The sequence below is a fragment of the Oryx dammah genome, unplaced genomic scaffold (genome assembly GCF_014754425.2).
Source record: "Oryx dammah isolate SB20612 unplaced genomic scaffold, SCBI_Odam_1.1 HiC_scaffold_5, whole genome shotgun sequence".
In the NCBI taxonomy this organism is placed as follows: Eukaryota; Metazoa; Chordata; class Mammalia; order Artiodactyla; family Bovidae; genus Oryx; species Oryx dammah.
In genome coordinates, this window is record NW_024070189.1 from 56,686,716 (window position 1) to 56,697,897 (window position 11,182).

An 11,182-nucleotide genomic window follows, 5' to 3' on the forward strand; every position below is an offset into this window, starting at 1 on the left:
TTCCAGTGAGTCAACTCTTCACATGAGGTGGCCAAAGTACTGGAGTTTCAGCTGTAGCATCATTCCTTCCAAAGAAATCCCAGGACTGATCTCCTTCAGAATGGACTGGTTGGATCTCCTTGCAGTCCAAGGGACTCTCAAGAGTCTTCTCCAACACCACAGTTCAAAAGCATCAATTCTTCAGTGCTCAGCTTTCTTTACAGTCCAACTCTCACATCCATACATGACTACTGGAAAAACCATAGCCAATTAATACTAATAAGTAAATATCGCAAAGTTGCAGGATAGAAAATCAAAATAGTTAATATATAGTAATCAACTGTATTTCTATATAACCAGGAATAAGCACTGGAATATTTATTATTTTTTTTTTTAACAAGGAGTTTTGTTTAATTTTCTCTGGGTATTTGTAAAACACTTAGGGCCAACATAGGAAAAAATAAAATAAAATACAGCCTCCTGTGAAAAAATTACACTTACAAAAGAAAAGCCTGAGAGGGATTAGTGCCTTAGCCCCTCAGAGCTATAGCAACTCTGATTGGTCCAAGGAACTGAATAGATATTGGGAGGCTACAACAGGAGGAAAAACAATGAGAAATCACTGAGGGAGAGGGCCTCGAAGTGGGCCTCGAGGGGGCACTGGAGGTCGGGGAGTGGGTCTGGGGGGAGAGAGGGGCCCCCGCTGGTAGCCATAGGGTGGAGGTCGTGGAGGGCCAGTGTATCCATGAAGAGGCATCAGTGGAGGAGGTCCACGCATACCATGCGGAGGCATAGGACCTGGGTGACCCATAGGAGAGCCAAATGGAGGCCCTCGGGGGGGCATGCCCATTGGAGGAGGTCCAGGATGAGGCATTCCAGGTGGTGGTCGGGGTGGTGGCTGCCCCCCAGAGCCAGGCGGCCCAGCATGGGGGTGTCCTAAGCCATGAGGGCCATGGTGGGCCAGCTGCATCTGAGACATCCCTGGATGGGACATCCCACCCAGTGGGAATGGGTGAGGATGTGAGTGTCCGTGTCCAGGATGTCCAGCCCCTGGTGTTCCCGCTGATGGGGGGCCATGTCCTCCAGCTCCAGGAGGCATAGGTGGTGGTGGCATGGCTGGGGGTATCCCAGGAGGAAGGGCTCCAGGAGGTGGTACTGGAGGTGGGAAGGAGCCAGGAGGAGGCATGCCTGGTGGAGGAAGCCCGGATCCCAATGATGATACCACAGGATTGGGAGCAGATGGTGGAGGGGGTGCATCTGCAAATAGCTGATGAGGGCGGTCAGCCTGGGAGAGTGGGTTCTGTGCTGCCAGAAGTCTTTCAGCAGCTGAGCCATGGCGCTCACCCTTGGAGTCCTTCTTGAATGCATAGGACACAGTGATTGGGCGGTTACAGAGGTACTGCCTATTCATGGCCTCAATCGCTGCATCTGAAGCATCAAATGAAGCAAAATTAATAAAGGCATAACCTGTGGAGTTGCCTGTGTCAGGGTCCCGCATAATCTTGGGGGTTTGTAAGATGACCCCAAAGGCGCTAAAAGTATCATAAAGCAACTTCTCATCAATCTCTGGGTCCAGGTTCCCAATAAAAATGTTGACCCCCACATCCAGGTTGTTGTTGTGAGCTGATGCCTTGTTCACCCGTATTGGCTTCCCATAGAGTTTGATCATGTTCATGATCTTAATGCCATAGTCAGCATCTTCCTCACTCAAGAATTCCACAAAGCCATAGCCTTGGTGCTGACCAGTGACTCTATCTTTTGGCATGTGCGTGTTCACTACTGGTCCTGCCTGGAGAAATAGTTCCCACAGCAGTGGTTCGCTAACCTTCTCATCGAGGGCCCCACGTACACAGTGGCATCCTGGTTTCGCTCGGAGATCGGCCTGGCCGCCATGGCGAAAGTGCTCCCGCCGTCTCCAGGCAGCGATCCCGCCCCCTGACCTCAGTCATTACTTCTGGAATATTTATTTTAAAATAGTGCCATTTACAACAGCACTTTAAAAACTTAAAACACTTACAGATAAATTTAACAAAAGACATGCACGGCCTATACACTGAACTACAAACCACTGCCAGGAGGAAAAAAGACCAAACTAAACAGAAAGGTCTCTCTTGTGCATAGATTTGAAGATTCACTATTTTTAAGCTGAATCTATAAATAATTTATCAGTATTAATTAATTCATTTGAATATGTTTTAACATCTTCTATGTACTGGATGGTTAGATAGCATCATCGATTAAATGGACTCAAATGAATCTGAGCAAACTTCGGGACATAGTGGAGGAGAGAGGAGCCTGGCATGCTGCAGTCCATGGGGTCAGCAAGAGTCGGACAAAACTTAGTGTCTGAACAACAAAATGTACTGGACACTGTTCTAATTGCCAAAGACACAGCAGTGTAAAACATAAATAAAAATCCCTGCCCCCACAGGGCTTACATTTTAATCAGGAAAGACAAAATACACAAAATATGTACTTTAAACACAAAGTTTAAATGCTAGGGAAGAAAACAATGCAGGAGAAGGGGATAAGGAATGACCCAGGAGAAAGGAATGAAAACTCAGAGGGGGTGGAGTCACTTAAAGATCAGATAAAAGAGTGGCAGTGAGGCTTATCAATACTTGGAGGGCTAGTACTCCAGGCAGAGGAAATAACAAAAATTCTGTTAGATGGGAGCAAACCTAGAATATTCTAAGAACAACAATAAAGGCAGTGCAGCTGGGGCAGAGTAAGCAAGGGGAGGGTAACAGTAGATGAGATCAGAGAACAGCAGATGGCCAGTTCCAGTATGGCTTTGTAGGTCACTATCATTTTAAAAGGCTGGCTTTTATTTCAGGTGACATGTGCAGCCATTGAAGGATTTTGAGCAGAGTGACATAACCATGACCCGATTATACTTTAGAAGGATTCTTCTGGCTGCATGTTGAGAATGGCAGCATCAGGAACAGAAGGAACAGTTAGGGTCTGATCACTATATTCTAGGCAAAAGACACTGCTGTCTTAGAGCAAAGCTGGTGATGGAGGTGCAAAGAAGGGAACGACCTCTAGATAAACTCTGAATAGATACACAGGGTCCACTGAAGCACTGAGTGTGAGTGGATGGGGGGCGGGACAGGGGTCCAGGTTGACTCCAAGGTTTGTGGCTTGAATACACCTTGGAATAATTACTTCCCAGGGTCAGGGAAGACTGCAGGAAGAATAAAGTTGTAGAGAGAAGCAGACAAACTGATTTGGGCCTTGTTAATTTTAAGATGACTGATGGTTCGAGTAGGGAGGCTGAATTGTTGGATATATGAGTCTGACACTGAGGAGTCAGGTCATTTGAAGCTAGAGTGGAAGGTCACCAAGAGAGTGAGGGTAGGCAGAAGAGATCCAAGGACAAAACCCTAGGGACCTCAACAGGTAAGGCCTGAAGGAAGAGGAGGATCAAGAAGGGAGTCTGAGGAGGAGTTGCTAGGCAGCAGGAAGAACACCAGCAGAGTGGGGTATCCTGGGAGCCACATGGAAAATTGTTCCAAAGAGAAGGGAGTGATCGATCGTGCCCAACAGTGCTCACAAGTCAATTAAGACAAGGCTGGTGAAATGACCACTGGATTGGACAAGAAGGGCTAGAAGAGCAGGCAGCCAGGCTATTTGGGGTGCTATTTGGCAGAGACAAGGTAGGCAAGGCTCTCTCATTGACCCTAGGAGGCTTCTGCCCTCCCCTCCCAGCTTCTCTCTCTCACCACCCTGTCTTTGAATAGCTGTGCCTTTGAGCTCAGCTCTCCGGGAAGTCTTCCCAATCAGGCCAGATCCTCCACCATAGACTCTCATGGTAGCAGGCACCCATCTCACTGCCAGTCTGGGTCCCAGAGGATTTTCCTTTGGTAGGTTGGACAGTAGGAGCAGTGTCTTAGTCTACATGCCTGTACTCCAGGGGTAGGGACCAGGTCTCTTAACTCAGAAACTTACTCCCTGCACCAAGCACAGAACTGGGCACAGAATAAGCACTCAACCAACAAGGAGGAGACTGAGGAAGGGGAGACGTATAGGCACTAGTGTGCTCAGGCAGAAGCAGGAAGGTGACGAGGTGAGATGTGTGGCCAACTCAGAGTGGGGAAGGGGATCTGGCTTCCAAGGGAGGGCAAGAGAAGGCGGTGTATGAACAGAAAAAGCCTCCCTCCAACATGCAGAGCTAGACCAGGTCAGAAATCAGAAGCAAGAGAGATGTTGTGGGGAGGCGGCTCCCCCGGGGGTTCATGTTTGGGAACGCATGTACACCTGTGGTGGATTCATGTCAATCTATGCCAAAACCAATACAGAATTGTAAAGTAAAAATTAAAAATAAATAAATAAATTAAAAAAAAAAAAAAAAAAGAAATCAGAAGCAACTGGAAGAGAACTGACTACCAGGACTGGAGGAGACAGCAGAAGGCTCTCTACCCATTTTAGACCCTTGTTTTTGACAGAGAAGCCAGCAGAGGTGGACTTTGTTTGTGATCACAGACTGAGAAGCCCATTTGGCCACCATGGCAGGGAGACAAGGCTGCTCCCAGCATATCAAGAAAACAGAGGTTTTGTTTGAGGGTGGAAATCCATCATCTACTGCAGCAAATTAAAAACCCCAAAGAGAGTCAGTAGATAAAATGTTCATCCTTGAAGCAAGGGTAATAACCATATCTAGCACCTATCACATGCTACAGGGAGTTATCTCATTCAATCCTCAACTCCCTGACTACCCCATTGGAGATCACGCTCTCCTATCACCTGGTTATTCCCTTCAAAGAATTTTATCACCATCCACAGTTATCTTGTTTGCATGTTTCCTTCCTGCTTACCATCTGCCCTCCATGTGCAACTTAAGCTCTTCTGGGCAAGAAGGTTGTCTGATCTTAAGCTACATCCCTCTGCTATCACAGCACCAGGCACAGAGTACACCACAAACATTCAGCAAGAGAATTGAAGAGCTTCACGGAAATCCTACTACCTACCTGTCCTACACATGAAGATTCTTGCTCCTCTTTCCTTTTTTACTACCTAAATGTTTAAAGTATTTGTATGTTCACACTGAGGCAGACCTACACAACCTCGCCGCTTTTCTACTAGCAATGAGGCTGGTCTCAGCTCCAGCTTCTCTCTCCAAACAGCAAGAGCTGTCCCTTCCCAAGGTTTAAAGTCCCAGCACCCACCCCTTGACTATCTGAACAAGTCCTCGCTCCCTCTCCCTTACCTGCCTCTGCCTCCCTTGGGTGTGCCCAGCAAATCCACTCAGCTGCCCTTGTTTGTTCTCTTCGACACCCCTGTGTTTGTTTCCTAGGGCTGCCATAACCAAGTACTGTCAACTGTGGGGCTTAAAGCAACAAATGTATTCTTTCAGTTCTGGAGGTTAGAGGTCCAAGTCAAGGTGTCAACAGAGCCATGTGCTCCCTAAAAGATCTATGGAAGAAACTTTTCTCTCTACTTTCTCTCTGCTTCAGGCATCTTTCAAAAACAAGCCTTGACGCTTTTTGGCTTGCAGCTACATAACTCCAGTCTCTGTCCCATCTTCACGTGGCCTTCTCACTTTCTCTTCATCTCTTCTTTTAAGGACACCAGTCACATGGGATTAGGGGCCCAGCCTGCTCCAGTAAGATCTCATCTTAACCAGTTACATTTGCAATGACTCTACTTCCAAGTGAGGTCACATTCTGAGGTACTGGGGGTTGAGATTCCCTCATCTTTTGAGGGGACATAATACAACATATAACTCCTCACAGAAAGCCCTGGTCTCTCCTTTAGGTGTCCACAGCCTGTACCTTAGTGCAATGATCAGGCTGCATTCTAGTTATTTTCTAATGAATTCTCTTCTATTCCAACAAGGATGACAAAGAGATTTTACCACATGTACCAACTCAAACATATAATTAGTGAAAAAATTCTTCAAAGGACAAGTGTTGTCACAGGTGAAGAAATAAGGCAGGGGCAAACATGGGCTTGAATGGAGATGTGAAGCATGGCGGGGAGGGGGGTACTCCTGGACAATATAGGTTTGTGATAACGCAAATTCTAATAAAGTTGGGATGAGACTTGGGATTCTGCATTTCTAAGAGGTTTCCTGGGGCTGTTGATGCTACTGGACTATGGTCCATCCCTGAGGGCAGAGACCAAGTCTTATTTATGTTTGTATTATGCATTTCATGGTTCAAGGCTGGAAGAATGAGTGAACATTAAACTGCTGCAATCTACTTTAAAAACTAGGGCAGCTGAACTGCTGCCATTCCCCTCGTTTAGTTGCCCTTCAGAAAGACCCTCTGGCAGGCATGCATCAACTGCTGGCCTGGAATGTTCTCTTGGTAGCCCACCACCTTGTTTAGGGAGGGCAGCTCTTCACACCTGCAGACCAGAGGTCTCAGCTCCGCAGATTCAGCTTTGCGGAGCTAGGGAAGTACAGTTTCAAGGCCAGACCAAGTTCATCTCCTCTCACTTGCATCAGCTTGGAGAGGCTTCATGTGAAGCAGTTCCATCTTTCTGCGTGTCTCAGAGGATGGTGGGGAACAAGACTCAGCATGTAATGAGTTTAGGATGGTGATGCCCTTTAGCAACCCTAGCTTACCTGGCAGACCAGCTCTCATTGCTATTTCAGATGGTGCTCCTCTAAGTTACCATCCTCCACCTTGGCCCTGCCAGGCCCTGGTCTGGGATCCCGTTTCCACCAAGAGTGGCCAGAAGCTTCAGCAAGCAAGAGCCTGGTCCCCAGTGCTCAGGAGGTCCATGCAGACCACCAGATGTTCTTCTACACCTACAGAAGCGCACGTGCATGTGCACACACACATACATACACACACACACTGCACAGGTCAACTATCTGGGATTTCTGAAGCAGGGTGGGTGGGGGTCTGGAACAACCCTGCTTTGCACTCCCATAGCTCCATGTGCAAAATCCAGCAACAGTTTGGTCAGAGCTCCTTCGGGGTCAACTAGAGGGTGCCTGATTTTGCCAAGAAACATGTGTTCAATTCCACATGCGAGCCTTGCTTTTGCTGACAGGCCATGACTGTGGCTGGGAAGGCAGGGGAAGCGGGTGGATTCTGTCTGTTTCAGGGGTGACAAGACCTTTTAGAACTCACACCAAAAAAAGATGTCCTTTTCATCACAGGGGACTGGAATGCAAAAGAAAGAAGTCAAGAGATACCTGGAGTAACAGGCAAGTTTGGCCCTGGAGTACAAAATGAAGCAGGGCAAAGGCTAACAGTTTTGCCAAGAGAACGCACTGGTCATAGCAAACACCCTCTTCCAACAACACAAAAGGAGACTCTACATATGGACATCACCAGGTGGTCAATACCAAAATCAGATTCATTATATTCCTTGTAGCTAAAGATGGAGAAGCTCTATACAGTCAGCAAAAACAAGACCAGGAGCTGAATATGGCTCAAATCATTAACTCCTTATTGCAAAATTCAGACTTAAATTGAAGAAAGTAGGGAAAAAGGCTAGACCATTCAGGTATGACCAAAATTATATCCCTTACAGTTATATAGTGGAAGGGACAAATAGATTCACGTGATTAGATCTGATAGACTGCCTGAAGAACAATGGATGGAGGTTTGTGACACTGTACAGGAGGCAGTAATCAAGACCATCCCCAAGAAAAAGAAATGCAAAAAGGCAAAATGGTTGTCTGAAGATGCCTTACAAATAGCTGAGAAAAGAGAATGGAAACGCAAAGGAAAAAAGGAAAGATATACCCATATTAATGCAGAGTTCCGAAGAATAGCAAGGAGAGATGAGCAAACCTTCCTCAGTGATCAGTGCAAAGAAACAGAGGAAACGATAGAATGGGAAAGACTAGAGATCTCTTCAAGAAAATTAGAGATACCAAGGGAACATTTCATGCAAAGATGGGCACAATAAAGGACAGAAACAGTATGAACCCAAGAGAAGCAGAAGATATTAAGAGGTGGCAAGAATACACAGAAGAACTATTTTTAAAAAAATCTTAATGACCCATATAACCACAAAGGTGTGATCACTCACCGAGAGTCAGAAAGCCAAGAGTGTGAAGTCAAGTGGACCTTAGAAAGCATCACTATGAACAAAGCTAGTGGAGGTGATGGAATTTCAGCTGAGCTGTTTCAAATCTAAAAGATGCTGCTGTGAAAGTGCTGCATTCAATATGCCAACAAATTTGGAAAACTCAGCAGTGGCCACAGGATTGGAAAAGGTGTTTTCATCCCAAACCTAAAGAAAGGCAATGCCAAAGAATGTTCAAACTACTGCACAATTGCACTCATCTCACAGGCTAATAAAGTAATGATCAAACTTCTCCAAGCCAGGCTTCAACAGTATGGGAACCATGAACTTCCAGATGTTCAAGGTGGATTTAGAAAAGGCAGAGGAACCAAAGATCAAATTACCAACATCCACTGGATCACAGAAAAAGCAAGAGAATGTCAGAAAAACATCTACTTTATTGACTACGCTAAAGTCTTTGACTATATGGATCACAACAAACTGTGGGCCCATCTTTTTTAATGTTGCATTTTAAGCCAGCATTTTCACTGTTCTCTTTCACTTACATCAAGAGGGTCTTTAGTTCCTCTTCACTTTCTGCTATAAGGGTGGTGTCATCTGCATGTCTGCTTTAATTCTTAAAGAGATGGGAAGAGCAGACCACCTTACCTGCCTCCTGAGAAATCTGTATGCAGGTGAAGAAGCAACAGTTAGAACTGGACACGAACAATAGACTGGTTCCAAATTTGAAAGGAGTACGTCAAGGCTGTATATTGTCATCCTGCATACTTAACTTATATGCAGAGAAGGCAATGGCACCCCACTCCAGTACTCTTGCCTGGAAAAATCCCATGGATGGAGGAGCCTGGTAGGCTGCAGTCCATGGGGTCGTGAAGAGTTGGACATGACTGAGCGACTTCACTTTCACTTTCATGCATTGGAGAAGGAAATGGCAACCCACTCCAGTGTTCTTGCCTGGAGAATCCCAGGGACAGGGGAGCCTGGAGGGCTGCCGTCTATGGGGTCGCACAGAGTCAGACACAACTGAAGTGACTTAGCAGCAGTAGCAGCAGAGTACATCAGGCAAAATGCCAAACTGGATGAAGCACAAGCTGGAATCAAGATTTCCAGAAGAAATATCAATAACCTCAGACATGCAGATGACACCACCCTTATAGCAGAAAGTGAAGAGGAACTAAAGACCCTCTTGATGTAAGTGAAAGAGAACAGTGAAAATGCTGGCTTAAAATGCAACATTAAAAAAACCTAAGATCATGGCATCCGGTCCCATCACTTCATGGCAAATAGATGGGGAAACAATGGAAACAGTGACAGACTTTATTTTCTTGGGCTCTAAAATCACTGTAGATGGTGATTGCAGCCATGAAATTTAAAAATGCCTGCTCCTTGGAAGAAAAGCTATGACAAACTTAGACAGCATATTAAAAAGCAGAGACATTACTTTGCCAACAAAGGTCCATATAGTCAAAGCTATGGTTTTCCAGTAGTCATGTATGGATGTGAGAGTTGGACCATAAAGAAAGCCAAGTACCGAAGAATTGATGCTTTTGAACTGTGATGTTGGAGAAGACTCTTGAGAGTCCCTTGGACTGCAAGGAGTTCCAACCAGTCCATCCTAAAGGAGATCAGTCCTGAATATTCATTGGAATATTGAAGTATTGAATATTGGAAGTATGGAATATTGAAGCTCCAATACTTTGGCCACCTGATGCGAAGAACTGACTCATTCAAAAAATCCTTGATGCGGGGTAAGATTGAAGGCAGGAGGAGAACGGCATTACAGAGGATGAGATGGTTGGATGGCATCACCAACTCGACGGACATGAGTCTGAGCAAGCTCCGAGAGTTGGTGACTGACGTGGAAGCCTGGTGTGCTGCGAGTGGGGTCACAAAGAGTCAGACAGGACTGACTTACGGAACTGTACTGATGACTGTTTAAGAAAAGCTGTACTATCACAACAACATCTAGGTTGATAGCAGTACTCTGTTTCTTGATTCAGGTGTTAATTACAAAATTGTTTGCATTATAAATATTATTAACATTCTGTATTCTTTTTTGCTTTTGCACTTCTCAGTATGTGAGATATAATTTTATAATAAAATGATAAAATTAGTAATAATAATAAAACCAATCATTGGATTGTTGAGTGATCAAATCAGTGCATACATGTAAAGTGCTGGCAAATAATAACATTCATATATTAGCCATCAATTAGATTTTATTTGACATTAATTCATAATCATTAGGAAAGAATCTGGAGGAATATAGAAACAACAAAACCATCAGTAGCCACTATCCTGAACGATGGTTGTTTTTTTTTTTAATAAAAGTATGGTTGATACATAGAGTGCCTCATGAACTATGGAATGAGGTTCGTGACACTGTACAGGAGACAGAGGTCAAGACCATCCCCATGGAAAAGAAATGCAAAAAAGCAAAATGGCTGTCTGCGGAGGCCTTACAAATAGCTGTGAAAAGAAGAGAAGTGAAAAGCAAAGGAGAAAAGGAAAGATATAAGCATCTGAATGCAGAGTTCCAAAGAATAGCAAGAAGAGATAAGAAAGCCTTCTTCAGCGATCAATGCAAAGAAATAGAGGAAAACAGCAGAATGGGAAAGACTAGAGAGCTCTTCAAGAAAATTAGAGATACCAAGGGAACATTTCATGCAAAGATGGGCTCGATAAAGGACAGAAATGCTATGGACCTAACAGAAGCAGAAGATATTAAGAAGAGGTGGCAAGAATACACAGAAGAACGGTACAAAAAAGATCTTCACGACCCAGATAATCATGATGATGTGATCACTAATCTAGAGCCAGACATCTTGGAAAGTGAAGTCAGGTGGGCCTTAGAAAGCATCACTACGAACAAAGCTAGTGGAGGTGATGGAATTCCAGTTGAGCTGTTTCAAATCCTGAAAGATGATGCTGTGAAAGTGCTGCACTCAATATACCAGCAAATTGGGAAAACTCAGCAGTGGCCACAGGACTGGAAAAGGTCAGTTTTCATTCCAATCCCAAAGAATGCTCAAACTACCGCACAATTGCACTCATCTCACATGCTAGTAAAGTAATGCTCAAAATTCTCCAAGCCAGGCTTCAGCAATACGTGAACCATGAAATCCCTGATGTTCAAGCTGCTTTTAGAAAAGGCAGAGGAACCAGAGATCAAACTGCCAACATCCACTGGATCATGGAAAAAGCAAGAGAG

At 45.0% G+C, this 11,182-nt stretch overlaps 1 pseudogene; it reads right to left on the reverse strand.

The window, feature by feature from the left end:
* Positions 1-363: 363 nt before the first annotated feature.
* On the reverse strand, positions 364-1,872 carry LOC120863520 (annotated as a pseudogene).
* Positions 1,873-11,182: the final 9,310 nt, after the last annotated feature.